The sequence below is a fragment of the Caretta caretta genome, chromosome 6 (genome assembly GCF_965140235.1).
Source record: "Caretta caretta isolate rCarCar2 chromosome 6, rCarCar1.hap1, whole genome shotgun sequence".
Taxonomy (NCBI): Eukaryota; Metazoa; Chordata; order Testudines; family Cheloniidae; genus Caretta; species Caretta caretta.
Window position 1 is genome coordinate 106,857,744 of NC_134211.1, and position 26,251 is coordinate 106,883,994.

The window sequence follows — 26,251 nt, forward strand, 5'->3', positions numbered from 1 at the left end:
AACATCCCATCCAGACTCAAGAAGCTGCTAGTTCAGGGCTCTACACATAATTGATTGCATCTCCCCTCACCATTTACATTCATTTATTGTCAATCACAAGATACATTCACTATTTAAAACTTATAAATAAATAAAACACCAACTATTCCCATCTGCCCCTTAATCTAACCACATGCAAATGCCCAGTTTCTTACAGGTATTGCGGCACAAGTGTATCTTTTGTTTGTAAACTGAATTGGATACATAAGGATTTATGCAGTTTCTCTGATAAAAATAACTGATTTTTTAATTAAATTATTTTTAAAATATAGACACCTTTCTTATGATACAGGTGCATAGCAGTCATTCATTTCAGTGGGGGTAGCATGAGTTATTTATTGGTTTTGGTTTTAATTATATTGAAGCAGCACCTAGACACCACAACCAGGTAAGGCTCCATTGTGCTAGGAGCTGTATAAACCTAATGACATTCCCTGCACAATGGTACTTACAATCTTTATAAAGAAGGAGGTATAGAACTGTGTTATTTCTTTTCTGATAATCCCATATTTGATTCACTTATTTTAAATCATTCAATGGACATCATATTTAATGGAAGGAACCAAAGATGGACACTGATGCATGGAAATATGGGCCAGAGAGGGGTCAGGGCCACAAATCATCCTGGACAAGCGTGTCTACTCAAGTGGAGAGGAATTAAAATTACTGGGTGAAATCCTGGCCAAACTGAAGTCAGTGGTAAAACTTCCATTGATTTCAATAGGCTCAGGATATCCATTGTGCATAACTAGATATGTTCCTGGGTTCAGAACAGCATTTTTGATTCTTGATACATCATATACTACAGTACAGAACTAGCATGAACTGATAGTACAATCATTAAACAATCTAATGGCCTGTTCCAAACAGGAAAGACTCCCATTGATGTTAGTGGTGTTTGGATCAGGACTTAAAACTGATACTAAAAATATTTAAGCCCAGGGAGTTGAAGAGCCAAACTTGCTCAATAGTTAGGCCTAAGCAGTGAGCAGCATGAGAAACTATGGTGATGAGCACATTAAAAATACTGGAGACAGAGAGAGAAAGAAACAGGTTGCTAGATAAGTAACAAGGTTACATGGTATCAGTCTACAGGTGATGTATATTAGAAGACAGCAGGTGCATGGAAACATGCAGTACCTTATTAATTTTCACTTTGTTTGGGAAATTGGTATATTTCCAAACCATTGGTGGGAAGCAAAGCAGTGGGCCAACATGCTATAGTTCACATCTGATCCATGAGAGCAGGATTAAATATGCCTGCCATCAACACTTATATTTTGTTGATTACATTTAAGCTGATAGCATTGTGTATAAACAAAACTATTATTATTTAGGTATGATATGGTAAGACATTAGTTTTCCTAGCAGAGCACAAGCTCTGGTAAGTATAGGTGGTTGTTTTTTTGTTTTCTTTTTCTTTTCCTGAGGTAAAATAGCCCAGCTTTAGAGAGTCCAAGTACCAGTGAACCAGTTTAGTCAAACAGCAGGCACAGCAGGTAGAATAATCAGGGATTAGGTAGTGATCATACTAATGATCAGGCAATGTAGGTAAGTGGAGAACTATCAATACACAGCTGACACCAGAGTTGTAAAGAGCCATCCCTATCTGCTTTCACCATATTAATTTAAAACTTTACTGGCGACAGTGCTGGCCAATGCCACCTTATCAGCAAATTTAGAGGGTGACAGCCTGTGCTGAAAAGTGAAATCGCCTGTAATTTGCTCTGCTGGTACTTTGTCAGCCAAATAGAGAGCAGGGTGTTCAGACAGTTTCTAATTCCAATACCAGCAGGTTGTGCCTAGCAATCAGTCATGAAACAAAAGGGGCCACAAGTCTACCTGTATTTACCTACATCATTACACTCCAAAGGGGAAAATTATGAACTAGCAGTAAAATTTATTTGTGTGGAATGTTTTTCTTTCACTGCTTTCTTATACTGAATGTACTATACTGTTTTGGAATAGTCTGTTTACAATTGTGCTCTCTTTATAGGATCAGATCCTCAGGTAATATAAATCAGTGAGGTCAAGGGAGCTACTCCAATTTACACTAGCTAGGGATCCGGCACAGTATATTTTTCACTATAATCTTTCAAATGTGGATGTCCAGTTTTGAGAACTTGGTAGAGCAGAACATGTGATATAATCCGTAACTTGAAATAACAGCTAATTGAGTCATTCAATGCCTCTTCGTTAGATTTAAGAGACTATGACCCACCCATAAACGAGACTAGTATGATAGCATTTAATAAAGCACAAGTTAGTTACATATTACAAAGGCACAACAACAAAATTGAACAGGCACACTCTCAGTATGAGCCTGTTGACTATTTTGCTCTAAGTTCTGTCAATGATACTGCCTGGATGTGGCAGTAGTTTAGATACTAATTCTAGATCACTTTCTGGACTTGGTTGTTAAGGGAGAAGGCAATCACAGTTCACACTGTATGTAACTGTAAAAATACATGTATGTTAAGCCAAGAATGGACAGTCATTCTATGTTGACTCCCTAAAAGCCAAAACATATATTTTAAATCTCTGTAAAGAGCCCAAAGAATTGGAGAGACAAAGCAAGAGATTAATGGATCATTTTAGGCATCTAATGAGAATGAGGGTATATCTTAGACACAGGTCATAAAACTGGCTCAAGAATAACAACAATACATAATGACTGTGCAAAGGAGTCCGCATTATCAAGCTAATAGTCAGGAAAAGATAGATGAGGATGGCACAGTATTCATAGGCAGCCCCTTGTGTATCATTTTTTAAATTAATTCTTAACATGCAGAGCTGTAAAAAAGATGATTTGTTGAGACCTAGGGATGATTTCTTTCTTAGATACTTCTGTGTTTTCATTATGGCTGATGATGTGCTTTCTTCTTAATACATGTCTTCAGCGAATAGATACACTACAACAGTTTCCAATGAGTTAGTGAAGCCTACTTTGGCATAACAGTGTGTTTCAACAAATAACTGAACATGTTGTACTGTACTAGCCTGGCTTCATATACTATACAGTGAATAATATATAAATTTGTGAGATATGCACATGGAAGTGCTGAGAATGTTCTTTATTTCCTTGATCTAATCATCTTATGTGGTTCAGAGTTACAGCATTCCACCCTGACCTCATGGTCAATCTCTGACTCCAACGGCTGTGGTTACATATGTGAGAATCCTTAATGTGTGTGCCCATTAAACAAATGAGAGTTTCATATTAAGAAATGGTGACATGGACACTGCAAATACAGGGATACATTGTGCCATTAAGGCATAGGCTCCATGTGGGAGCTGTGCAGAACTGCAAAACCCAAGGGAAAGTGCTGAGGGGCATTGTGCTGTGGTCCTGCCCACTCTGAATTGGCTAATGCTTCAGCAAGACTAACCAGATCTGAAAGAGACTTCTGAGGCTTCCTACACCATTGGGAGTCCTCAGGTGGTGTAAAGCTGGCTACACAGGCTTTATGCTATCCTTTCTGTTGCAGCAAAGAGCATGGGGCTCCTTGCATGCTCCCTTCCCCCATGTAAGGGCCAAGACAACCTGCCCCCTGGCTAGTGCATTTAATTGAAATATTTGGAGGATTTTTTGGACTATAACTACAGCCCTTTTACTAGAGAAATGGGAGAAGAAACCTCCAGCATATACACAGTATATACCATGGGGCTCATCCTACTTGCCTTTCTCACTTGACTTCAGTGAGACAAGTCATATAGGTGAGTGGGATTTGGCTTTTTGTGCACACGGGCCCTGCTGCAAAGGCCTTTCACTGACTTCAGGCCTATATTGTGCATGGTTAAGAATAAAGCAAAATGAGGGCATTGTCTTCTAATGCTGGTTTATGCCAAGCAATTGACTCAAAACATAAGGACAATGTAAAAAACTTCAGAGAGTTTGTCAGACCATGAAATAAAATTTAAAACCCTTGAATAAAGGTTTAGACCCATCAGGGGAACAATTTAAAGGGACCGTCCAATTATTTTATCATCATGTTTTTAATACTCCTAGTATTGTTCATAATCTCCATTTATAGCACAGGATAAAAAATGAAAATTGTCCCTTCCAATGTTGTCATCTTCCACTTACTGAATATTGTGTAATCCTGCCTTTCTAATGCAGTAAACAATCAATATGGCTTTCTGCATGTTTACTTACAGCCTGATCCTACTATTTATCTGCACTCAAATCTCCTCTTCACTTCAGTAGGAGTCTCATATATGTAAGGACAGCAGGACTTAGTCCTAATGAGTTTCTGCATCAGCATTATCCATTATACATGCAGGATTCTGTACAATTCTGGGAATAGTGTCAGCCAGTTAAATGCTGCTGCATGGCAGCAGAGGGAACCACACATTTTTTATTAGTGTGACCCACTAAAATAGCCCTTGGCACTAACTTATTAACCCATGTGCTAGGTGGGCCAAGGAAAAAGTTGCTAGAAATTAGGAGCAACATCCAGTGGTTAAAGGAGACCTGGGAAAGGGATACAAATAAATGTATATTTCCATTTTATTCTGACTCAGTTGTGTTTTTTGTTACGGGCCCTTTTGATATTCTCTGATGACTTGGATACAGTGTTTGATGCTGTCAAGGTTCCTCCCCCACTCTGAACTCTAGGGTACAGATGTGGGGACCTGCATGAAAAACCTCCTAAGCTTATCTTTACCAGTTTAGGTCAAAACTTCCCCAAGGTACAAAATATTCCACCCTTTTTCCTTGGATTGGCCGCTTCCACCACCAAACTAATACTGGTTACTGGGGAAGAGCTGTTTGGACGCGTCCTTCCCCCCAAAATACTTCCCAAAACCTTGCACCCCACTTCCTGGACAAGGTTTGGTAAAAAGCCTCACCAATTTGCCTAGGTGACTACAGACCCAGACCCTTGGATCTTAAGAACAATGAACAATCCTCCCAACACTTGCACCCCCCCCTTTTCTGGGAAATGTTGGATAAAAAGCCTCACCAATTTGCATAGGTGACCACAGACCCAAACCCTTGGATCTGAGAACAATGAAAAAGCATTCAGTTTTCTTACAAGAAGACTTTTAATAAAAAATAGAAGTAAATAGAAATCAAGAAATCCCCCCTGTAAAATCAGGATGGTAGATACCTTACAGGGTAATTAGATTCAAAAATATAGAGAACCCCTCTAGGCAAAACCTTAAGTTACAAAAAAGATACACAGACAGAAATAGTTATTCTATTCAGCACAGTTCTTTTCTCAGCCATTTAAAGAAATCATAATCTAACACGTACCTAGCTAGATTACTTACTAAAAGTTCTAAGACTCCATTCCTGGTCTATCCCCGACAAAGACAGACTATAGACAGACCCACAGACCCTTTGTTTCTCTCCCTCCTCCCAGCTTTTGAAAGTATCTTGTCTCCTCATTGGTCATTTTGGTCAGGTGCCAGCGAGGTTACCTTTAGCTTCTTAAGCCTTTACAGGTGAGAGGAGCTTTCCCCTGGCCAGGAGGGATTTCAAAGGGGTTTACCCTTCCCTTTATATTTATGACAGATGCATTCTCATATATACTTGAAGTTTGCCGGTTTTCCCAAATTTGGCACTTAAATCCTAAGGAACTTCCAGGGGTAACTGAAGCTAATTTCACATCTCCTGTCTTTGGGTGAAGCAAGCTTCAGGAGAAACATTTTTAGGCTCTCATTCTGCAACTTCATACCAACCTCAAATGTTAAAAAAAAAACCAAGATGTAGGACCTATAATATCATGAGATTGTCTTAATTATCATAAGGCTTTTGAAAATAATAAATTTTGGATTGTTTGTATTTGCCTGGTGGTTTCTGAGCCTTTAGGGTTCGCTGAAGTCAGGTTTTCATGTTTTTCTCTGCAATTATAAGGGCTAGACACTCTTTTTAAAAAGCTGGGATTCTCAGGTATTCAGGCAAGTATAGCAGCGGGAGCTATAAGAAACACCCCAGTTATCATAAGACCGGGCAATACTGCGACTGTTGTGCGAGCATTGAAGCCCTCACAACAGAAATTGCAGGACCAAGGCTTTAGTCAAGATCAAAGACAAAAGAAAATGCTAACCCTTCACTAATTTACCTCAAGTTAAATGGGCAAACAGGATAAGTAGTACCCAAATATCACAGTCACAGTTATTTTAAGGAGTACTTACTTCTTATATATATAGAATACATTAGCATTCAGCAGAAACTGTAGATATGTTTATTGCAAATATTGTTCAGAAAAAAGTCTGTTCACTGGTCAAATATATTTATAATGAGGGACAGATTTTCTGTGGGTTGTGTAAATATGTGCACCTTCTTGGAAAACCCCCAAAAAGCCCACAGCTGTGCATGTAACACATACAGCCAGTCAAGTATCCCTGTCTATGATGCTATATGTGTTATATTACAAAGTCAGTGGGAGTCTATGCGTTGACTTCAAAGGGCTTTGGATCAGGCTAGAGCTGACTGAAAAATTGTAAGTATTTTCCATGAAACAAAAGAGAAAATTTCCATATAATTTTTGGGTTCTTTGATAAAAAAATTAAAATGAAAAAACCCTCAACATTCATTTTTTGGAGTGGTCTTTACTTCAACACCCTTTTCCTTCATTCCTTTTGGCAACTGGAAATGGAACAGGAAATTAGAAAAAAAGAGAAAAATGTGAAAAGGGGAGAAAGAGGAAATATTAATACTAAAAATTGTTGGTTTCCTTTTTTCATTACAAAACTGAAGAAATCAATGAAAACAATGTTTTGTCAAAAATCTGTTGTAAAGAAAACATATTGATAAGCTCTGGATCAGCCCCTTAGACCCTGATCCTTCAACATCCTTCATCTGGGTAGACCCCTCATGCTTGCAGGGAGCATTAACTTAGGACTCAACCGAGGCACAGAGATCCAGCTACACAGGGCACCAGTGTGGCCTCCTATGAGCTCGACATTGCTACCTGACTTGAAAACTCAGAGGTTTTTAATTTACTTCCATAACTAAGACATGATTTTGAGTACAAAATAGAATAATAAAATTGGTAAATGAGGGAAAATAGAATGCACAGTGTTAAAGGATGAGGATTTTAAAAGCATCCACTATGTTCAAAGTGCTTTACAAAACAGACACACAACACTCATAAGAGGCAGGATATAAGTGTTATTGTCATTGTACCCATTTTAGAGATCCAGAAACTGAGGGTGTCTTCATTACCCGCCGGATCGGCAGGCAGCGATGGGTCCAGCAGGGATCGATTTATCACGTCTAGTCTAGATGTGATAAATCAACCCCCGAGCACTCTCCCGTCGATTCCTGTACTCCTGCACCGCGAGGGGCGCAGGCAGAGTTGACGGGGGAGCGGCAGCAGTTGACTCACTGTGGTGGAGACACCACAGTGAGCCGATCTAAGTATGTCAACTTCAGCTACGTTATTCATGTAGCTGAAGTTGCGTAACTTAGATCGATCCCCCCACCCACAGCGTAGACTAGGGCTAAGACAAAGTGAATTGCCCAAAACCATACAAGAAGTTAATAGTACTTGATCCCCTGACTCCTACTCCAATGTACTAGATAATACAGCCACTCACCTATAATTAGGGCACTACCAAATTCACTGGCATGAAAAAGTGTCACAGACCATGAAATCTGGTCTCCTCCTGTGAAATCTGGTCTTGTGTGTGCTTTTACCCTATACATGAGGGAGGCCAGCATTTCTCAAATTGGTGGGTCCTGACCCAAAAGGGAGTTTTGGGGGGGGATCCACAAGATAATTTTAGGGGGTTTTTGCAGTATTGCCTCCCTTACTTCTGCGCTGCCTTCAGAGCTGAGCGGCCAGAGAGCAGTGGCCATTGGCTGGGTGCCTAGCTCTGCAGGCAGCAGCGCAGAAGTAAGGGTGGCAATACTATACCATGTCACCCTTACTTCTGCGCTGGTGCCTTCAGAACTGGGCGGCCAGAGAGTGGCAGCTGCTGACTGAGGGCCCAACTCTGCAGGTAGCAGTGCAGAAGTAAGGGTGGCAATACTCTCCTTGCTTCTGCACTGATGCTGGCAGCGGCTCTGCCTTCGGAGCTGGACTCCCGGCCAGCAGCAATTGCTCTCTAGCTGCCCAGCTCTGAAGGCAGCGCCGCCATCAGCAGCAGTGCAGAAGGAAGGGCAGCAGTACTGCAACACCTCCTACAATAACCTTGGGACCCCCCTACAACTCCTTTTACGGTCAGGACCTCGACAATTACAACACTATGAAATTTCAGATGTAAAGACCTGAAATCATGAAATTTACTATTTTTAACATCCTATGACTGTGAAGTTGACCAAAATGGACTGTGAATTTGGTAGAGCCCTAACTATAATATAGTCAATAATATAATCTATAAGACTATATTTTGTATTTGTGTACATTATATATCAAAATAAACAATGCATGCATCTTACTAGAAATACATTTTCTCTGTCAACCGTAGACAAGCTTATTATTTTTATAAATGTCACAATAATATTTAAGACTCTAATTCTGCAATCACTTATACACATTTAAGTTTCAGCACGACACTCCCATTGAACCACTCACATTCTTAAAGGTAAGCACATCCATAACCAAAGCACTTCATCTTTAAAATCCAAGGGCTAGATTCTCTGTTGGTGTAAGTCAGTGTAGCTCCTTTGACTTCAGCAGAGTGATACAGACTAACACTAGCTGAGGATCTGGCCCTAAAATGCATCTATTATCTGCCTGAAATATGTACAATTATTAATTAACATGAGAACCTAATTGCAGTAATGTTCCGTTGCTTTTGTTTTCCATACCTCAGAAGGACCACAGGTTTTCCACCCTACCATAAATAGTCAGTCCTACAAGTATAGATTGTTTAAATAAAAAGGTCAATGAAACAGAAATAGCTCTCTAAGTAGGGTTATAATATTGTCATGAAAGGCTTGATCAAGTGTAGTCACAGCAAGAAGGAAAAACGCAGAAATATTATTTATGTATGTATTTATTTTTAAGTCATAAGCATTGATTTGTATCCAAAAGACCGTTATAATTTTCTGTAGTAGTTGTGAAAAGAACAATGCACAGGCTGTGAGAACAGTTAATGCTTTGGACATGGGGGTTGCCATATTGTAGCCTCTATAAACTCAATTAACCTAGCTCTCCAAATATTTATAAAGACCTTGTAGTCTACGTATGAGAAAGGGGAAAGAGGAGGAAAAACACATAAAAGGCCTTAGAGGAGTGAAATTCTATCTGGCCTGGTCCTTCACTTTGCGAGTGCTAATAGCACTCAGTATCCATATACCGCAGCACTTTTCATGTTCAAAACACTTAATCTTCACAACATCTCTGTGACTTTGGTAAATTAGCGGTGTTGTCAGATTCCATGTCACTACATTTAGATCAATAATTACACATAGAATGACCCACTTCTACCATTTGACAAATGGGGAAACTGTCAGAGAGGTAAAGTGACTTGGCCAAGGCAATGGAAGGAAATCAGTATCAGAGGTAGGACTAGAACTCAGGAGTTTCTGGTTCCATCTGTTCTTTTTTCTCAGAGTAGCAGCCATGTTAGTCTGTATTCGCAAAAAGAAAAGGAGTACTTGTGGTACTTTAGAGACTAACAAATTTATTTGAGCATAAGCTTTCATGAGCTACAGCTCATTTCATCTGTAGCTCATGAAAGCTTATGCTCAAATAAATTTGTTAGTCTCTAAGGTGCCACAAGTACTCCTTATCTTTTGTTCTTGTTATTCTCACCATGCTCCTTATCTCTATTTCCTTTTAGTGCACTTTTTGGCAGCTTTCAAAGCATCCCAGTTTCTACCTTAACTGCAATAATACTTAGGACCCGATTGTGCAACCCTTACTCATATGAGCAGCCCTTACTCAAGCAAGTGGCCCTACTGAGTATAGGAGGACTACTTGCATGCATTGCTCTAAATTGTCACAGCACCAATGAAGTCAACCTTTCATGTAATTTTGCTTGAAAAAAGATCCCAACAATAACATGTGTTTAAGTTATGGGGAAAGTGACCATGAACCCCACCAAGTAGTTTGAAGACTTTATGCAAAACTTCTAATTCCATGAGGTTCATGGATATCTAATTTATATTAAGAAGCATGACTATCTTGTGGCTCTACACTTTCTTATAATGTCAGAATCACAGCATTTTCTGTACTGCACAACTCAGAGCTTCTGTTCTATTGTCAAAGAAGGTGTCATAGTGTACTGTGAATGGGCCACGGAACTCTTTAAATACTTCAAAAAGGAAAGGAGGACTTGTGGCACCTTAGAGGCTAACATTTATTTGAGCAAAAAGAAAAGGAGTACTTGTGGCACCTTAGAGACTAACCAATTTATTTGAGCATGAGCTTTCGTGAGCTACAGCTCACTTCATCGGATGCATACCGTGGAAACTACAGCAGACTTTATATACACACGGAGATCATGAAACAATCGAGGTATTGTTTCATGATCTCCGTGTGTATATAAAGTCTGCTGTAGTTTCCACGGTATGCATCCGATGAAGTGAACTGTAGCTCACGAAAGCTCATGCTCAAATAAATTGGTTAGTCTCTAAGGTGCCACAAGTACTTCTTTTCTTTTTGCGAATACAGACTAACACGGCTGTTACTCTGAAACCTGTCATTTATTTGAGCATAAGCTTTCGTGAGCTACAGCTCACTTCATCGGATGCATTTCCACTGAATGCATCCGACGAAGTGAGCCGTAGCTCATGAAAGCTTATGCTCAAATAAATTTGTTAGTCTAAGGTGCCACAAGTCCTCCTTTTTGCAGATACAGACTAACATAGCTGCTACTCTGAAACCTTTAAATACTTCAGTGTATCCATTTCAGTAAAACTGACCTATTTCTGTAAATGAAGAGTGCTCGTTTTCTCCCGGATAGATGTGCAAGAATGCCTCACTAACAATTACTGAGGGTCATGGGCAAATATTTCCTACACCTACTGTACATAATAATTGTCATGAGAAATTATCTTCATATCCTTCTACGCCTCCCATTTGCAAACAATAGTCTGTATGATGATAATATCTCTATAGTTTCCAATGCATACATATTAGTCTGGTATATACACAGATTTCCAAATGAAGTCAGCATTGATAATCAAAAGTTTATTCCATGTTTTTTTTAAATCAGTGCTGACTTCATTTGGAAATCTGTCTATACCAGACTAATATAAAATTGTTTCCAATGCCTCTGGCTGTATATTATTCCTGGCTAAAAGTACATGGTAAAAACCTCCTACATTACAGCATAAGGCCTTCTTATATACTTAAAAAAAAGAAATTAAATAGTCACAAGCATTAATAGTCTCTGTAGTGCTAAACTGAGATGATTTTGGAGTGTGATATCACATAATATGGTTGCTTTAAGAGATGCTTCTTTGCAAACCAGAATTTTACATTGAGAATTATAAACAATTTTATTCCCATTTCTCTGAATCCTAAAATATGATAGACGTGCACCCTGTCATGCTGTTTTCTATAAAGAGTGTGTGTGTGTGTTGTTAAGTGCACATGCTTCTTGTATATAAACACCTGTACTGTTTGCCAAACTACTTCTCTTTATAGCTAATATATAGAAAAATAAATAAAATTAATTTAAAATGCATCCCATTTTGTTTTCTGGTACCTAAGAAAGCAAACTTAATTGTGCTTTATATGAAACACTTAAAAACATATTGCATTATTAAAAAACACACCAGAAAGGCAAAGTAGTTATTTCACTTCCTTTGAGTATCCCACAGTCCTTTAATGCTTAAGGCTAAAATGCTAAAATACTGAAAACAGGTGTATCTTGACCCTTTCAAGATCTGATAGGATCTGACTGGATCAAAGGCCAAGGTCACTTGAGTCATAAGATTGGCTGAGTGATATTATTTTTGTCATGGTTCCAAATTGTTGAGTGGTAGGACTCTGAATCTGGCACATGAGAATCAAATGATATGATAGTCTAGTTATTAAATATGACAGATAGAAAAAGCTCTATGTTGCACAGCTACTCTGTGATTAGTACCCTATATTTTACAATGTCACTGTTCTGAATGTTGTAATACTTCCAAGACTCTTTCAAGAACTGATGGGTTTGAATTTAAAAGAAATAATAAAAGAAAATATAGATGAAATATAGCAACATCCCTGTTAGACTTTACAGCTTATTTTCCTAAACAGCACTGTAGTTCAATAATTCAACTGGAAAGCCAGTTCTCTTCCTCCAGGTTTTCTGAGGGATTAAAAAAAGAGAGAGAAAGTAAAGATTAACTGAATTTATGGATAAACTAGTATGAAGTACTAAGGGAAAAAGCAAAAAAGTTTTGATGTATCATCTAATTTTCACTGCCATGTTTAAAGCCTGTCTCCATTTCCCTAAAGGAAACCTATATTAAAACTGAATATTCAAAGGTGGATGAATCCACCCCTCCCCCCAAAAAGAACAGCCATTTCACCCCAACTCCCCCTAATTTTTATATGTAAACAATTTCAGGGTAGTTTAGTGGTTAGTGTGGAGTAACGGCAAGTCACATAGCATATCAGTTTATGCATCTGTTAAGTGGGTATAAAATCACCTTCCTCCCAGGTGTGCTGTGGAGCTTCATAAGTCAATGTGTATAAAGTGCTTTGAGGTCCCTTGATGAAAGATATTATGGCAGCATGAAGTATTCTAAATAGGCAATAAGAATGTCCATTTTTGCTCTCAAAATATGGCTTTTGGTCCCCCTCTTTGAAAGTAGGCTCAAACTCCTAGCCAGAATCAGAAACAACCAAACCTACAGAGCACAACTCAATTATCGGCATTAGATAACAGCACACAAATACCAAACCCATTGAGTAGCCATGCAAAAAATTAGAATGCAATCAGGTATGGTTGCAATGAGTGGAGAAATAGGAAAAGTCTGTGACCATAGTATGTTAGCATAGTTTTAATTTCTAATATGTAGCTGATGCATACAGAAAGCCAAGAAAATTATATTAGAAAAGAATGGAGATGATATGTTCACAACTTAGTGCTTTGGGTTGTTTCTTTTTAAAAGAAAGAAGAATGGTTTTCACAGAAAACCATAATCATAAAAGGACATGTCTGGACGGGCAATAGCAGCTACTGTACTTCAGACAAGAGCTGGAAGGAATGACGGTTTCTGTTATGAGTAGAAATGGGCCCCCTGGTCTCAAAGAATGTGTGCATGATGTATAATAGATACCTGTCTGATATAATTAATTATATTTTTCCTAAATTTAACATTGCCTGAAGGGTGAAATCATTTTGCTTGGTGAAATCCCTCATGCCACACAAAGTGTGTGAGCAAGCCAGATTTAATTGCTGTGATAAAACCACAAGACCGACCAGGTTTGCATTAAATCTATAACCACATCTAGTGAAGAATAGCTTTAATCACCTTGGAAATGGTGACCACAAGATAATTAAAGGGAAAGTGTTCTCATTAGTAATTATCCTGGAATATCAAATCTCAGTTTATCGTGAAGTCCAATTTAAAATGTCTTGGCATGGTCTTAAACTTTTCCTCTATTTTTGAGGTTATGCATCTACTAGAACTTTTTACAGAAGGCTGGGAAAACTTGTGCAACTTCACAATCTACTATCGTGTTTACCTAGACAAGGGGGTCATTTACTGGGCCATTGACAATATGATCAAAGAAATGCAAGTAGCAACATTTACACTTTGGTTTCTGTTCATTTTAGGACACAATGAAAGCCACTGTCTTTCAGTCCCAGGCTTCCTTCACCAGGAAGAGTAAATGTGATAATACTTTGTTTTAATATACATTATTTCCCCTACTGCCAACACCACTATCTCATTATGACACCAGCATCAGCCTTCTGCCAAGTGGTAGCAGATGTCTGGGGTCTTGCAGGTTGGCTTCCCAGTACAGGAGAAATCATTGATGCAGAGCCTGAATATATTCTAAGCATAGCTTAGAATTTCAACATATACACCAGCTCTGGAACAGAGATGGTCAAACAGCAGGCAGTGCACTCTCTTCCCTCAGGAATCTCAGTCCAGCACTAAAGCCCAGTTTCCAAGTGATTCAATTCTTAAGGCAAAGACCAAGGCAGAGAGCAAATTTTCCTGCTGCTCACACAGCTCCCTCTGCACGGAACCTTGTATAACAAAGCTAACAATACACAGCATGTCTTCCAAGACTTCGCATTTTCTTGCATGTTGAGAATATGAATTTGGAAGATAATGTATACAGTACCAAGTGGTGATTGACAACTGCCATAACAATGTATGTGCAATCCTGTAAGATTATTTCCTTTTGCAGCAACCCTCACCCCTCAAACAACTTGGCTAACAGTCTAGAAGGAAAGATTTTACCCTCATGTAAACTGATGCCTTTGAAAATTCAGATGGAGCTGGGGGGAGGGGGTGGTTTAGCTTGGCAAAGTTTGGCGGAGTGGGTAGTCAATATCAGGCTTATAATGAAAGTCTTGTTGAAACCTTATTTACAGTAAATGGTAGCTATCAGCATCACTCAGTAATAAAATAAAAATTGCAGAAGGCTGTTTTTTCTTTCTTTAAATGCAATTTAGTTTTCTTTTCCTCCCAGTCTCATTGTGGGTTTACTTAACTATGCTCCCCTTCAGGCAGAAATGGAAACCAGAGGAGTTGCATTCTTTCAGTCCATTTCTGACAGCGAGTGTGGCTGCATCAAGCTAAGTAGTTAAAGTTTTGCCCATTACTCTTCGATGCAGCTGTGCAGAACTTAGCTGTTTGGGATCATGGTGGTTAATACAGACCTGGGATAGACAACCTATGGCACGTGTGACAAAGGCAGCAGGCGAGCGGATTTTCAGTGGCACTTAAACTGCTCGGGTCCTGGCCCCGGGTTAGGGGGGCCTCTGCATTTTAATTTAATTTTAAATGAAGCTTCAACATTTTTAAAACCTTATTTACTTTACATACAACAATAGTTTAGTTATATATTATAGACATAGAAAGAGACCTTCTAAAAACGTTAAAATGTATTACTGGCACGCAAAACCTTAGAGTAAATAAATGAAGACTCGGCACACCACTTCTGAAAGGTTGCCGACCCCCGATATAGACCTTTTCCTGCAATTTCAGGGCACGAGCACTAGATCTGTAGCTACTGAATTTCCCGCTAAATGTACTGCTCACTCAAAAGCACTGTTTCTTCTGGTTGTATGATACTATGCCGTTTGCATGATATATGAGGAAAGGTTCATCCAGAATTGGGCCAAGTTCACTTTGAAATGTTTGTAAACCATAGCAAAACTTTCAACTGATTTAAGATGAGATTTAAGTTCATAAAGACACCAGGCCATTTTACCTCAGTTCAGGTTTTATAATGCATGCCTCTTATAGCTGCAGTCTCAAGGGAACATATTCCCTTCTCTAGATGGGATTTACATACTCCCCATACAATCAAGCAACTTCTCTTCTTTATATTGCCATAAATCCTGGAGCTTTATGTTATGTCCAGGGGAAGGACAATCAGCTCATTAAGGGCCAATTCCTTCCCCCTGCACAGGCATGTTAGGGCCCAAGAGGCAGCAGAATGATTGTTCCTTCAGAGGGTATGTAGCAGAGCAGGAGGCACCCGCACCCCTCATCATAGCACGGAGTGGGCTCAGTCCATGCCACTGCATAGGGGATTGAGCAAGGGCACGATGGCCACACAGAGAGCACGGGAGGAAGAAACCATTCCAGAATCCTGTCCCTAGCAGACAGTGGTTGGCACCAGATTTCAGATAGTCGGCAAGGAGACCAAGGATTGACTGACATTGAGCTACTGTTTTATTCCTAGATATGGCCCCTTCAATTCAAGGTTGAAGCACATTAGCAGAATATAGGCACGGCTGTATTTCATTCATTTTAAAGATCTACAAAAAAAACTTCCGCTTCTAGACTCAGATGCCTTTCATACCACTAAAAAACAAACAGCATAAAAATCAGAGAAGTGCACAGTACCTACATTTTACTGCAACTCTGAGCACCCAGATAGGACCGAGAGAGACTTGTATGGGTTTGGTTTCCAGGAACTTTAATGTTGTGATGAAATGGTATCATGAGTCACATTAGCAACTGAGTTGCCCTCCCAGTTCTGTTCTGATAATTAAATACTGTAATAATACTTTGTGCTTACATAATACCTCCTATTTGGGGAGGGCAGAATGGTTTACAAAAGGTAAGTATTGTCCTCATTTTATGCACAGGAAAACAAACAGAAGTTCCATAATTTGCCCAAGGTTACCCAGAAAATCTCTGGCAGTTGAGAAGAGAAACCAGGTTCCCCCACCTTCTCTAGCCACTAGACCACACTGCATCCTCCAGTTCTCTGTTATCTGTGCACTTCCCTCGTGGACTAAGCTTTCCTTTTGTTTAAGCCTACACTCTATACTCTAGTTCTCCTTCTATCCTTTCAGTCTCTCCTGACCACACAATGGCCTCCTAAATGGAGAAATACTCTGTAACAGATAAGATGGACTTTCAACACTTTTGTAACAACTTTCATTCTAAAAAGAAAAGTAGATATAAAAAATAGCCTAATTTAAGATCTAAGGACAAATTCAACAAGTCTCCTTCAGCTACAGCCCTCATAAAGGGACAGCTTGTTTCTACCACAGCTAACTGTTGCTTACGTCACACAAATAACAAACACTGGGAGATCCCTTTAGTTCTCATTGGATCTCTAAGCCTTTACCCAATTTCCTTCCTCTCTGACTCTCCCTGCCAAACTGAGCTGCCCCTAATTACACCCCTTTTATACTGTGTGCAGGGGTATGAGTAGGAATTAATTAACTCTCGGCAGCTGGCCCAGCTAATCCCTACAGGCTGTGTAAACCTCTAGTCAGAGAGTAAGGGTTAACCCATTCCTCCCAGTGCCTAGGTGGGGCCTATACACCTTCTCACATATACATGTATTTATATCAATTTACATATTTCAGCTTTCTGGACCCATAAAATCTTTCAAGCAACAATCTCAAGTGCCACATCAAAAAGACACAGGGATATATGATTTAAAATTAGACATAAATATCTGCAACAACATTAAAAACCAAAGTTTGTGTTTATGACCATTATTGTAGATCCAGTCCATGCAAAACTGATCTTGTCCTGCAGAAATTACCCAAAGAGAGATCAGAAGGAAAGCAGGGCTGGTGCTTTTCATCATACAGTAAGTTTTGTGTCATTCATGCTTGTACTTTGCAATGAAAATGTTATTGAATGCTAATAGTAATAATAATACACGGCATTTATATAGCACCTTTCATCTGAGGATCTCAGCACTTTGCAAACAGTTACAAACATCAGAGATGCTAACAACATGGTCTAGGTTCTTTTCAGGTTAAACTTTCAAAACTTTACATACCATATGAGCATGTTAAAACTAGGAAATGAACGTGCCTGTGATCCCACAGAATTCAACATGCATTCAGTTTTAAAATCTGGTGCAAATATGTGGCCACACTGTGCAAGTATGGCCTTGGAGCGTCTGGAATTAGAATGAAAAGGAGTACTTGTGGCACCTTAGAGACTAACCAATTTATTTGAGCATGAGCTTTCGTGAGCTACAGCTCACTTCATCAGATGTTTACCGTGGAAACTGCAGCAGACTTTATATACACACAGAGAATATGAAACAATACCTCCTCCCACCCCACTGTCCTGCTGGTAATAGCTTATCTAAAGTGATCAACAGGTGGGCCATTTCCACCACCTGTTGATCACTTTAGATAAGCTATTACCAGCAGGACAGTGGGGTGGGAGGAGGTATTGTTTCATATTCTCTGTGTGTATATAAAGTCTGCTGCAGTTTCCACGGTAAACATCTGATGAAGTGAGCTGTAGCTCACGAAAGCTCATGCTCAAATAAATTGGTTAGTCTCTAAGGTGCCACAAGTACTCCTTTTCTTTTTGCGAATACAGACTAACACGGCTGTTCCTCTGAAACCTGGAATTAGAATATTATTGTTACAAGAAAGAGGGTTTGACCAGGGCAGTCAAGAGAATCCCTGAATCACCCTTAATGCAGCCTGCACCATCAGTGCTCATGTTGAGCCCTGCCACACACTAAACCTAGATTCAGAGCTAAATTTCCTCCTACAGTATTGTTTGTGGATGCACCCCTTGTAAATAGTACTGCACATGTATGCACAATTAGTGACTGTGAGGAGTGATTGCTGAATGATAAGGGGATTTAAAAAAACCCAATGGATTGAATCCATCTGCTTGGCAGACATATGAAACACTGTGTGGTCATTATATATTGGATTGGGGAACACAACATAATAAAATCCTGGCCAGATCTTTAGCACTCAGTTAAATGAGCCAGACAAAGACCTGCCCACCAATTTCACATACAGAATGAAAATGTTCATGTGTACACACTAGCTAGTGGAAGGTGTTGTTGTCTAGTGGGTAGGGCATTAGGCCAGGAGTCAGGACACCTGAGTTCTGTGCTCTACATGGGTACTGATCTGATGTATGACCTTCATCAAGTCACTTCACCTCTCTGTTTGTTTTTCTATTTAGATTGTATAGCTCTTTCCATCACTGGAAATTGTTAAATCAAGATTGGATTTTTTTTCCCCTAAAGATATGCTTTAGTTCAAACAGAAATTAATTCATGGAAGTTCTTTGGCTTGTGTTATGCAGGAGGTCAGATTAGATGATCACAATGGGCCATTCCAGCCTTACAATCTATGAATCTCTCTGGGGCAGAAACTGTCTCCTAATATGTGTTTGTATAAGGCTGACACTATGGGACTGCAACCTCATCTTGAGCCTCTAGTCATTAGGCATGTAGTAGAAATAATATTAGGGGTAGTTTAGGCTCAGATCCACAAAGGGACCATGCTAAGTAACCACTGGACTCTGGGATATTCTGAGGTGGGGCTCTCTCAATCTCTTTTGTTGAAGCTGCCCCACTTGGTATCAATAAATTAATATGCATTGGCTCAGAAAGAGAGTGAGAATGCCTACATAACCCAGGCTAAACACTTACCTGAAGGATGGGAAACACCTGTTCAAATCCCTTCTCCTCATCAGGTAAAGAGGCCCCCCACATCCCAGATGTGTCCCTAACCACTGGGCTAAATGTTACAAGGGAGACCTGCAGCTGGCCACTTAGGGTGGAGTTAGGCAGGCCCAGAGCACACCTACTGGATCAGGGCCTGCCAGGTAAACAGGCGTTGCCGACCTGATTTGGAGATTGCACTGGGGTTTAGATGTGCAATAGGGATCTGGGGCCCTGCCTTTGTGCATGCCCAGAGGCAGAAAGTTAGGTGCCTAAGGAACTTTACTGTGAAAGTTTAGATGTTGAGTGAGTTTAATCACCTATAGAGTAAGGCAGCAGCCCAGCAGGGGGTTTGTGGATTGCAGTAGCACCTAAATCTGGGATTAAGAAACCTAAATCTGTGGTTTAAGGGGCTAAATCCCTATGTGGATCTGGAACCTAGTGTCAATATGATATCAGACAAGGGAGTATAAAGAGCCTGTTAATCAGCCTTTTTAATTCTGGGGTCCAAATGCCTAGCTCAACACAATGCTCTTTCTTGTACAAAAGAAGACATAAAATAATTTTGAATATTCACTTTGCCTGATCTCGCCTTCTGTCCCCCTCATATGCGCCTTCCCTCCCTCTGCCTGATTCACCATCTCCCACCTCAAAGATGACTAGTTCATGTTTATAAAAGTCAGGTCACCCAGTCAGGAAATAAAAATGAAACCATGTGACCTAGGTAATGGGTCACACACAAGGAATAACTTCTAACAAGTAACCATAGCATGTGAATTACAAATCATTCATAGGGTGTCATTTGTTCACAAAAATCATTCAAACAATTACAAATAATGAATGAATTTGGAGAAATCGCAATCAGTTCAGAGACAATTCATTTACAGAAGAATTGAATCTGTCAGATGAATTATTTGCTAAGAATAGTTTCACCAGCTCTACTCATAAAGCAACTAAATCCAGCGAGCACACAGTGAAAACCACTATAGGACAAAAGTATTTACATAATATCCATGTGTGAAAGCCAGAGAGATTGCAAATCTAAAAAGTCATACTAATCATTCCTGGAAAATCATAATGTAAAATTAACATGCAAGAGATTCATAGATTCATAGATATTAAGGTCAGAAGGAACCATTATGATCATCTAGTCCGACCCCCCGCACAACGTAGGCCACAGAATCTCACCCACCCACTCCTGCGAAAAACCTCTCACCTATGTCTGAGCTATTGAAGTCCTCAGATCGTGGTTTAAAGACTTCAAGGAGCAGAGAATCCTCCAGTAAGTGACCCTGCCCCATGCTACAGAGGAAGATGTAAGATAGTAAGCAAATAAATCCAGGCATCAAATTCAGCCAGAATTGTCCAGATTGGTGTTTTGCTTCCTTGTTGATCATGTTTTATCTCATGGATCTGAGAATGTAATTTTTGCAATGCACAGACCAGCGCTCAGAATTCCCTTCAAATACATGCACATCCAAGCTGTAGAGACGGGCTGAAGAGGTGATATGCACGTGTGGGATATGTTTAGGCTAGAATGAGGGGGTTGAATTTTGAAATTAGGATTGGTGTTTGGGATTGATGGTACCAAAAACTTGTGAGGTGTTCTCACAAGACTTTTGGCCCAAATTAGCAGAAATCTTTTAAGATCAGCTGTGCTCATGAGCTCAAACATACAGGAGTTCCTTTTCAGTTTTGGATCTATCCCAGAATCAAACCCGTAAGTGCACGTTCAGATCCAAACACACACAAATCAGATTCAACATTTTGCTCTAGGCCAATTTCCAGCAGTCATAGCTAGGTCACTTTTTAAAAAAAAAAAACAGTTAAAATCCATTTCTGGTAACTATTGACAAGCAAAGTACCCACCTGTGCCTCAGTATTTCTGTTTTCACTATAGCCATTCACTATGTGAGTGCAGGTTGGGATCATATTTGGAGCCTTCTTAGGAATCTATTTTTTCTTAATTTAATCAGAGAGTTGTTCTTTTCTACTTCCTTTATTTGAAAACAGCTCTGCCATTTTGTCTTCATTTTCAGCCAAGAGTTAGTTCTGACCATGTTTCAGGCCAGGAGGATATTTATTAGATGGAACAGTGGTTCTCAAACATGTTTATATTGGTGAACAGGTTTAAATAGGGAGTCCTTCATGAACCACCTTCACTCTCAATTTCCCAATCCCAATCCCTCACCTTTCTGTCATTGCCGGGGAGGGAGGGAGGGGAGTATTATTAGGACAGTATTAGGGGCAGGAGATTAAAATGCACCTACTTTACTGTGAAGGGTATAGATGCTAGGCCATGCCTCCTATTTTTTACCTGCCCTCTTTTATTTCCTCTTCCTGGGACAAATCCTGAAGTCAGAGAGAATAGGAGCAGGCTTCAAGTAGTCACAAGCATCGCTATTTGAAGACTGATGGCCGCCTACCACCTCTGACTGAAAAGCCTCCATAGACCAACCCTAAGTGTGCCTTGGACCACAGTTTGACATTGGGTGAGATAGGATAACTCACTCATTTAAAACCTGATGCCTGCTCTTCATTCTCAGGAGCTTTCTTTAAAGGGAGATGATGATAACTGACAACACAATTGCTTTAGGCAATGCAATATTTCCTTTTAATGTATAATCCAGTTTGCTTGGCTGAAACTTCTGTCCTCCTCATTTCCACTGTGCTGGGAGCCACCTCGTTGCCACTTTCTACTCTAGAGGCAGCTGCTTTTCAGTGGTGCTTTGAAGGTGTATGTTGCAAAGCGCTTTGGAATTTTCAGGATGGAAGACACTATAGAAATGTGAGATATTGTATTGTGTCCCTGATTAAGATTATTATTAAACCTTCACTTTGTATTAGCCAGTTCTTCTTTTCATGACTCTTAACAATCACTTTACTACTGAAGTCAGCAAAATGTCATCAGTCCTTTCAAATTAGAGATAGGGCCCAACCAGATTCATTTAAACATCATTATCCAACCCTGGGAGATTTTAATGAATGGGACCTGCAACTTACTCATCCCTAAAGTTGTAAAACAAAACTGATTTGACTTTGCAAACCCAAAAATCCCCTTAAAATTGCCTATTTCTATATGCGGGATGGGTTAAAACTAGAACCATTTAACTGAATCACTGCCTTCCCTCAAAATTGTGGGGGTTCAAATACATCCAAATCACCAATGAACTTAGTTTTGTCCATCTGTACTTCAAATCCCAACTTTAGTGTAGCTCTAGAATATGGCATATTGTGAATAAAAAAGGCAGTCTCTTTTACTCTTCAGATCATCTGAAACAAAAACAGTAATTAGAACACACACACACACACACACACAAAGAAAACCTTTATCAGCCTAAGTTAGTCCAAATGGTCCAGTAAGGAAACAAAAAAGAAGGAACAAATGCATTGTGTGAGCAGCCTAGTCATTAACAGCTCTACACAGAGACGGGAGCTTAACTAAAACATTATTGTTGAAATGAAGAAATAAAAAAAAGCAACCCACAATTATAACATTCAATTATTCTATTAAGTGAAATTAACTATTCTTCTTGTTCTTTAAAAAGAGCAAGATAAAGCACAGGAACCAAATAATTAGGTCAGCTGCAATGAATTCTGAAGAAAGGCTGTCTAGACTTCTATTTTCAAATTCAAGTGGTTGGGTTTTGTGTGTGTTCGCGCGTGTTTTTGTTCCTTTGAATTCTCAGGGTGGTCACATTAATAAATTTGCCCCGGCAGGTAGAGCCAAGTCTGAATCAAGGTGTAGCATTCTCGCTTTGATGTCGGCTGTCACACTTGAATGCCTCTGGATCTCTTTGGCTGCCATCAAGTCTGTTGTCGTGGGAGACCAGGTAAACCAGAGCTGTTCTGCTCTTTGGCACAAGTCGAAGGAGAATTGGTTCAGACTTCTTTGAAGCTGTGAGGTATTCTGGTCTTTACCAACCGTATACATAAAATGAACATATCCAGTAGCAAACTTTCAAATAAAAACACATTTCTTCTCACTGGGCTCTTACCAATTATCAAGCATCTATTTGAAAAAGGTCCTCTAATTAGGAACCACACAATGGACCAAGATAAATAGTGTATTGCAATATGTTTAGCAAACTAAAATGCAAAACACAGAAAAACATATAGAGGAGGAGAGGTGGCGGAATACCTTCTCTGGCTGGGAAGTTGTTGGACATTTAGAGACAGAGAGAATTTCCCAGCTTTTCCTCGCCTACAAACAGTCAAACAAACATAAAGAAATACACAAACAATGCAACACCCAACGGTGGTTATTACTATTAAGTTTTCAGAATAACAGCCATGTTAGTCTGTATTCGCAAAAAGAAAAGGAGTACTTGTGGCACCTTAGAGACTAACCAATTTATTTGAGCATAAGCTTTTTGCAAAAGCTTTCCTTTTCTTATTACTATTAAGGACCTTCTTTTCTGTCCGTAAATCAGCATTCTAAAATGAATAGGCAATGTAAAAATAAGAATCCAACATTGGCTTTTTCTTGGGCATAAGGAGGCTCATTTAAAAGAGGGACTCACTAGATAAAGCCTGTTATTTGTTAGTGTGATGTATGTTAGGAACTCCCATGGATCACATCTCTGTTTAGCTCAATGGCTCACAGCATGAAAACTTTCATACACATTGTTCTAAAATGTCTAAAATGTTTCCATTTTTAAAAAGAGGGTGAAACCATGGTTGAATGTTCTTAGAAACTGGATCATTGCACTATAGTCTAAGGATGATATTGTGGAATAAACTACAAAGTTCTCCCTGGAGCACTAAACCCTGAAGGCATTTTAATAGAAGTCTTCAGTCTTTTGTATGTTAGAGACCCTATCCTCCAACCCATACTCACATAAGTACTCCTTGCTCATGCAAGCAGACACACTGAAGTCACCAGGAAGTTTTGAGTGAGCATTGAATAAAAACTGGGTAAGGGCCTCAAGATTTTCCCAATTTAAGATTAAATGAAATATGGAGTATGCAAGTACAAAAACAGCTATTAATACTTTTAACCTCATTTTTTAAAATCCAACACAAGTGCATAATTTACTGATTTATTCCACTCCCTCATACTTGCCATCTCAATACCAGACCAAAACTAGGGCTAGAAAAATTCTTCCAAAGCCACCTTAAGCTGAACTAGCATAATAGTAAGGTCTATTTAACTTGGGGGTGAGAGGAGGAGGTCATGGAGAAATTTGAGCAAGCATATAAAATCCAATCAAGCCCAATTGCTGGAATTCACCTTGTTACACAGGCCTCCTGACAGAATACTGAGCAATATAGACATAGCTACAATATACCACACACTTTGAAATAAAAAAATAAGGTAGAAAACACTACAGGTAAGAGTGTACTTATTTATATCTTCTGGAGCTAAAAAGTGATAAACTGCAGTTGCTATGGGAAAACAGATAGTAAATTATTTCTCAAGGAATTTCTAAAGAAGCCTCCAAAGATATTGAGTGTAGCTTGCATCTAAAAAGCATCTTATGTCAGGAATAGCCTTATGACCATTTCCAATTAGACTTAAATTTACAGAGGATTAATGTCTAAACTGTACTGGGAGGCACTAAAGTGGATCCTGATTTGGGAACTACGTTGCAGTCCAACAACAAAAGCTTGTGGAAAATGATACAGGCCATTTCATCCTGTGACAAAGAGGCATCACACAGCATTATACAACACCAGCCTAGTCATTTGGAGGACATCCTGTTGTCTGATGCATTATAGTAGACTGACAGAAACTCTTGGGCCAGTTTAGCTATGACATCTGTGGAGCTATTGCTCTGGTCAACTCAGTTACTTGAGTGTACAAGTTGTCACATTTTCTCTTTATTTGGATTTTTCTGCATGATGTAAATGTTCAGTATCATGTTATTATTTATTATTATTAATTAGCAGTAGTATTACTTTAGTGCCTAAGGGCCCTAGTCATGGACCAGGACCCCATTGTGCTTGGTGCTGTACAAATAACGAATTACTATTATGTCACTGTTAACAATTGTTGGGCACCTAAATAGCTTTAATGATCTAGGTCTAAGTGATTTAGGAGCATAAGACCAATTGGCTTTGGGATTTAGGATTTTAAGTCAATTAGATGTTTGAAAATTTTATCCTATATTTTCATGCTACACTATTAAAATTTACTAATCAATCATTTAGAAAGGAAAGAGTAAGAACAAAATGATCCTCAAAAGTACAAAGTTTATAGCATGATATACAGACAGTTCTGCTCACTCCTGCCCAACTATAATTCCCTAATTTAATTCATTAGTTAAAGCCTATGCTAACTGGAAGGATAAATTCAGACAAAAGTCCCTTTTTAGAGCCATACCCAGATTTAAAAAAAAAAACCACATCCAAACAGCAAACAAAATTCATGCACACATCGTAGTATCACTGAAAGACAGAAGATGCATTTGGGGTCATTCAGTCTCCGTGCCAATACAGAAGTGTTCCTTGATGTACATTCAACTCCATCGTAAATGCCCCAAATAACTGGGCTTCCATTGCTTGGCTTTCAAATCTGTTCCCTAGCCCTATACATCTCACTGTCAGCAAGTTTGTTCCAGAGTTTCAGCTTAAAATGTTCCCTTTCTTTATTTCATCCCCTTCACTCCAATTTTTACCTCCTGGTACTATCTTAAATAATTCCTCTCCCTCCTTGCAAAGTCCAAGCCAAATGGACAATAAGCATAAAGGTCTTAAAAAGCATCTCAACAGAGCAGAATTTGTTTGTGTTTCACTGTAGTTCCTTTTTTCCGGACTGCTGACATCTCTGCAGGTAGCGCTTTTGCCTCTGGGCAATAGGGTCATAGGTTCATACTACAATAAAGAGGAAAAGGCTGAGGAAACTTCCTTTTCTCCTAGCCTAGCTCTGCATGTGTGCTATGCACTGTATTCCTCCACTGCTTCCATCTGCTACATAAACATTTAATATCCCATGACTGTGTTGAAGAGCTGATAAATTCTGACACTTTGGCCCATTTTCTCTCATAAACCTACAGTAAGTAGTAGTATATCTGGGGTGGACTGTTTGGCAGGAGAATGTATTCAGGGTGTGTATGCATTTCTTCAATGCATTTTCAGTATAAACGATTTAAAATTCTGAACTGAATATCTTTCAGCAATTATTGACCTCACTGTCCTGATAAAATAGAAATCAGTCCATCCCTCCCCCGTCCCCCATCCCCCCAAGCAGCATGGGAATTATTGAGGTGAATATTTCTGCCTATTTA